Raw genomic sequence first — 5,782 nt, forward strand, 5'->3', positions numbered from 1 at the left:
TACACAATTGATCTATGTATTGTGATGAATTGTATGAGCCCCAATAAATTGATTAAAAAAAACAACAAAAAACTATGCCACTTAAAAGTCTAAGATTCAATATTAAAGGTTTACATTATGAGATGGCTCAGGGATGGCACTAGTGACTCCTTGCTACACCTACACTCCAAGAGTGCACGAGATAGCAGCTTCCTGTATCTGCAATTAACCCTTTAGCGGAATATCAGAACGATTCACAGATGATTCCGAAGCCGATGAAGCAGTTCCCAGTGCTGAAGCTGTATGAGCTATGAATATCAACCTTCATGTGGAAAGACATTCATAAGGGTTCCTTTTGGAATATTATGATTTTGGGGATTCCATTATCTTTAACATGGCCTGCCCTGTACTTCTCAAGTAATCTGCTTTCACTGTTAATGTTTACAAATAAATTGGAACATAGTTTAAGTATATGGTCAGCTTTTTTAACATTATGTTCTATTCTTACATATGTATTATTACATATCAATCTACCAATTAAATTAAAATAGATTATCTTGTTAACTTTTAAACTCTTACATGATAAAAATAGAATATTTCAATCTATTTAGGAATGTGATATATTTTGTCTCTGGGTATGTTTTATATTCTTTATGAATATTTTAAAGCTTTGTCTTATAAATCATGTGTTTATGTTATGTTCTTTGCAAAATATTTAAGATTCTGCTATTAGCATTATAGGAAATTCTTACCTGTTGGTTATGTTAGTGCTAATAATAGATATCTTTGCTCGCTTGTATATCATTTTCTCAGATTACAGAAATATAATTTTATATAAAAAGATTCATAATGTTATCACTAGCAAAGGACTTAATCTGTCTTTAGAGAACATGTTCTGCAGATTATTCATCTCCATGTTCAGTTTTATTAGGGCCAAGAAAATTATATATATAAAATTGATACTATATAGGAAACAAAATATTACATGATAATGATGCTACAGAAAATATTGAAGTTTTATGCCCTTCTGGAAGAGTTGTTCTAAAACATTTGTAGTTGCTTAATGACTGACTATACCTTAGCTAATAAATAATCATAACCTTCTATAATAGCCTACGGTAATTTTCTCATTTATCTTTAAATAATGCCTAAAAGAGAATCATTAAAGTGTGTTATTTCTAGGTCCGGACAATCGAGAATGTAGAAGTTTTTACTTCTATCCTTACTAAAATTTCAGATGACATACTTTCTCACCAATCACCTTACTGAGTAAACTCTGCTAACCAAAACTATCTTGATATATCCACTGGAAAATGGAATTTCTGATTTTAATTTTGGTTTCTATTGCCTCTAGGAGAGGATCTCTGGTAGTACAGTGGCTTCACATTGGGCAGCAATCCACATGGTCAACAGTTCAAAATCACCAGCCGCTCAGCAAGAGAAATACTGAGCTTTCCACTCCAGTCACAGTCTTGGACAATCACAGGGGGTTGTTATGAGTCAGAACTGACATGACGGCAGTGAGTTTGGTTTTTGATTTCTTGCATATAGAAAGGAAGAAGCTTTCAGGTCACCACTTCGGTGGAAGAAGCCACTGCCAAGCTTTTGTGTGGCTTTGAAGCATTGTTAGACACTGAAAGCTTAAATAAAGGAAGCTGAACATAATCAGAGGTTGCACTGGGAGATAAGCTCCTTGGGTCAGAGAGCAATTGAAATATGACTGAAGAAGAGCTGATTTCTTGAAGGGGGAGTCGGTCATATAATGTCAGTCGAATGAAGAAAGCCCGTGGGCAAAAGAATATAGCCATGTATATATGTGAACATATTAACATATAATCCCATAGGGTCCCTATGAGATATAATCAACTCAATGACAGTTGGTTGAACAGAGATTGCTGCATATCAAGTAGCAGAGATTACATGGATCTGAACACATAAAGATACCATATCTAAAAGGACACCTCTGAGGTTTACTCCAACCCAAGTACAGTTTTCTATACTTCATCAACTTCCACCTTGATATCTCTGATAGGCTGAATTTTCAGTCTTCAGACAGGATAATTAAATTGAAATATTATGCAGACCATTATCCACACTTTTCTTAAGTCTTTGAGGGTAGCACTAATTTATCATCTCCCAACTCTCCACCCCTGCCCCCAAGAAATCACAATGTTTCTGATTTTCTAGCTTGCCAGAATTAGGGAGACAGGTGGTCACATTAAGTACTTCCATTTGACTCTTTCTACCATATTGCCCATTTCTCCAGTCTAGCGCTCCAATGGGAGGGTCTTCCAGTTGCTAAGTCCATCTAGAACAAATCAAATTCAAATAATTGGCAAATCAGAGGCTGTCTATAGGGGGATTTTTTTAAGCTACACAATCACAATAAATATTGAACTAGCACACCAATTGAAATCTTGAACCCTCAGCATGAAATATCAGTTGTCACTTGAAATCAAATTATCCACAAAAATTCTGTATATTTGCCTTCCCCCAGTGTTTAATCACACTCGAGAATGGCCACAGGATCTTTGGGAAATGGCTACAGTTATAAGTTAAGTCATTGAAGGATCATTCATCAGGGAGATCTAGAGTGCCCTTCAATGTGCTCCAAGGTCAGTGCTAAATTTTAAAAAATTAACAAACAAACAAGAATAAATTATGTGTTGACTTATCAATTTGAGTGGTTGTGTGATCAAGTGTTGGAGACCAGGGGCACTTGCAGGGGCAACTGAATGAAGAGTTGATTGCAGAATTCAAATAAGCTTTTCACGATTTGACAAGGATGATGATGGAACTATAAACATAAGTATTAGAAAGTAATGAGGTATCTTGGGCAGAGTCTCAGAGAAGCAAAATTACAAGACATGATTAATGAAGTAGATGCTGGTGGTAACGACACAATTGACTTCCCAGAATTTCTGACAGTGATGGCAAGAAAAACGAAGAACACAGACAGTGAAGAAACAAATAGAGAAGCCTTCTCTGTGTTTGATAAAGAGGACAATTGGCTAGATTAGTGCAGAAGAACTTCGTCACTGATGACAAACCTTGGAACGAAGTTAACAGATGAAGTGTTTGATGAAAGGATCAGGGAAGCAGCTATTTGTGGTGATGGTCAAATAAATTATGAAGAGTTTGTGCAAATGATGATAGTAAAGTGAAGACATTGTATAAAATGTGTTAAATGTTTATACATATTTCTTTTCCTCTGCTTTGTAACTTATCTGTAAATGGTTTTTCCTGTCAAAAGAGTATACATGTATAGTAATTAGTACTTCATTCTTCTATGTTTTCTTCCCTTCTCTTACTGTCATTTTTTTGGAAGCTTATTTGAGAACATTGGTTAAGTAACAGATAGCTTCCTCTGGATATATCAAACTTTGTGCACCTCGAAACTTAGGTGGAGTTGGTTCAACACCGGAATATCTGGGTTGTGCCTTTTTTAAAATAGGTTTCTTTAGTAACTGTCATCATGTTGTCATTGAAGTGCGGAGTTCTCACCTCCCCCTTAAAAAACAACTATTATTAAAATTAAGTAAAACATTTCTCAGTATTCATCTCTCACATGTTAAAATATTATGATTATTTGCCACTGATCCCTATGGATTGCCATATCAACCAATATACTCCTTATAACACCGGCATGTATCTCACCTTTGATGACTAACTGCTGTTGCCCAACTTCTATGATTGCAGATTTCAATACTCTCTATTGACCTATATAGACTAGTCACATAAGATTGTCGCTCACTACATGTTTTATCACATAGATGGTTTTCATAATTAATGCTGTTTGTTTTAGCAATGGATTCTGTTTCCCTAAAAAGTGAGTGCTGTGTGGGACAACCTGGATGGTCATTCTATGGTCATAAATGACAAAAATTTTTAAATAATTCCATTTCCTTAGCTTTTGGACCACTCTCTCAATATTTTACCAAAGAATTTGCAGAAAACCAAATACATGTATTCTAAGCCATCATTAGGACCAAGTTTAAATGAATCTATCAGTAGAGTATCAGATGAGGCCTTAAGTAGCCTTATTGGAAAGTAAATTCTGAACCATGGGTGAATGTCTCCATATCAATAAAATATTTGCTACCTAGCCTTAAATCACTCTCTACTTATTTCAATACGTTAAGATCTCCTCCCTCATAAGTTCCTGTGGTATATATAAAAAATACACGCAGCTCCTTTGCTGTATGACATTCCTCTAGGTGTATTGGATTTATTACTTCTATCATGGATTAGCTAACACCTTACTCGGACTATTCTGGAAGCAATAAAATTTGACAATAGTGAATAAAGAAACAAGGGAAACTTGAGGTGAGCCTATTGTGTGATCAGCCTACAAATAGAAGTTGTGGCTTTCTGATAAGTGGGAGAATGTTTCTTTTGTTGTATTGTAAGGTACAGAGATATATTATAATTTAAGATTCTTGAGATTACCTGCCCAAAGGTTCTCATGATAGATATAAGGAAACATTATTTTTCTATCATAATTTTGATTCTAACATCAGAGACATATGGAAGTCCTCCCCTATTCTTATTTGCAGTGATGCTACCTGTATTATTAGGCACTCAATGCAGATGAGTACCTGATAGACAAAAATCATCTATCAAGAGATATTTTTTGTTTTTACAGAATTCTGGTTGACAGTAATCACTTTTTAATTTTTGAGATTACATTTTAATGACATCTAGTTTGAAATGTCCGCCATTCCTCTTTCAGTTAGTTGTCTGGTGGTGGCACATGGATAGGAGAGATAGGATGTTAGAAGCTATGCTAGTGGAATATCAAATATCAGCAGAGTTACCTTCAGTGAAATACTGCAGCCAAGCTTTCAGACCAAGACAGACTAGAAAGAAGAACATAGCAATATACTAGAATTCCCAACATGTTGAAAAGCCTACAGACATAAGCATGTCATATGTAAAGCTAGATGTGAGCCTGCAGATGGGAAAGCACTCAAATCAGGACTGGAGAGAGCCGTCTCATCAACAAAGAGTTGAACTGAATGATGTGGATATAGCAACAATTTTAGCACATTTATTGTCCTATATGGCAAGTCTCAAAATCATCAAATATCCATTAGTGTACATTGATAAAATGGAATATACAAATATGAATCTTTTAAAATTGTAAGTCAAAAAACAAATGAAACACATAAAAGTAGACATCTAGGCACTAGAGCTCTGAATTGGACTGATATTAATAATTTTGAACTGAAAGTTCATGTGGTCTATTATCTTAAGAATGACAAATTGAAGAGGATTAAAATTACATTATATTCAAAAAATATTCCAAGTTATAAATTGAAATACAATATTGTCTGTGATAGGATAATATCTACAATTGAATCAAATTAACCTCAGCTGTGGAAAGGTATTTTGGAATAGCTCAGTGCAGAAACCACCACAGACAGAACTCATACACTAGTCAATTTGAAGCCGAAGAAAATTTAAAAAGTCCAAAAGAGGCAATGTTAAATCTTAACTGTGTTACCTGAATTTAAAGATCATCACAAGAAAAGATTTGATGAATTGAATCCTACCGATGAGTTATGGGATGGTGTTTAAGGATATAATACATGAAGAAAGCAAAATGTCATTAAAAACGTAGGAGAGCAGTGTAAGATATGATAAAATAATAATTTATAAATTATCAAGCATTCATGAGGGAGGGAGGGAAGAAAATGAGAAATGAGGAGCTGATTCCAAGAGCCCAAGTGGAGAACAAATGTTTTCAGAATGATGAGGGCAACGAATGTACAAATGTGCTTTACACAATTGACATATGTAT

The 5,782-nt window shown here is 34.7% G+C and overlaps 1 pseudogene; it reads left to right on the forward strand.

Annotated features, from left to right (window-relative positions):
* Positions 1 to 3,143, forward strand: part of LOC105978764 — a 13,194-nt pseudogene extending 10,051 nt beyond the window's left edge.
* The last annotated feature ends 2,639 nt before the right edge of the window (positions 3,144 to 5,782 follow it).

The sequence above is a fragment of the Echinops telfairi genome, unplaced genomic scaffold, assembly GCF_000313985.2.
Source record: "Echinops telfairi isolate 266 unplaced genomic scaffold, ASM31398v2 ScPeMD7_7420;HRSCAF=8458, whole genome shotgun sequence".
In the NCBI taxonomy this organism is placed as follows: Eukaryota; Metazoa; Chordata; class Mammalia; order Afrosoricida; family Tenrecidae; genus Echinops; species Echinops telfairi.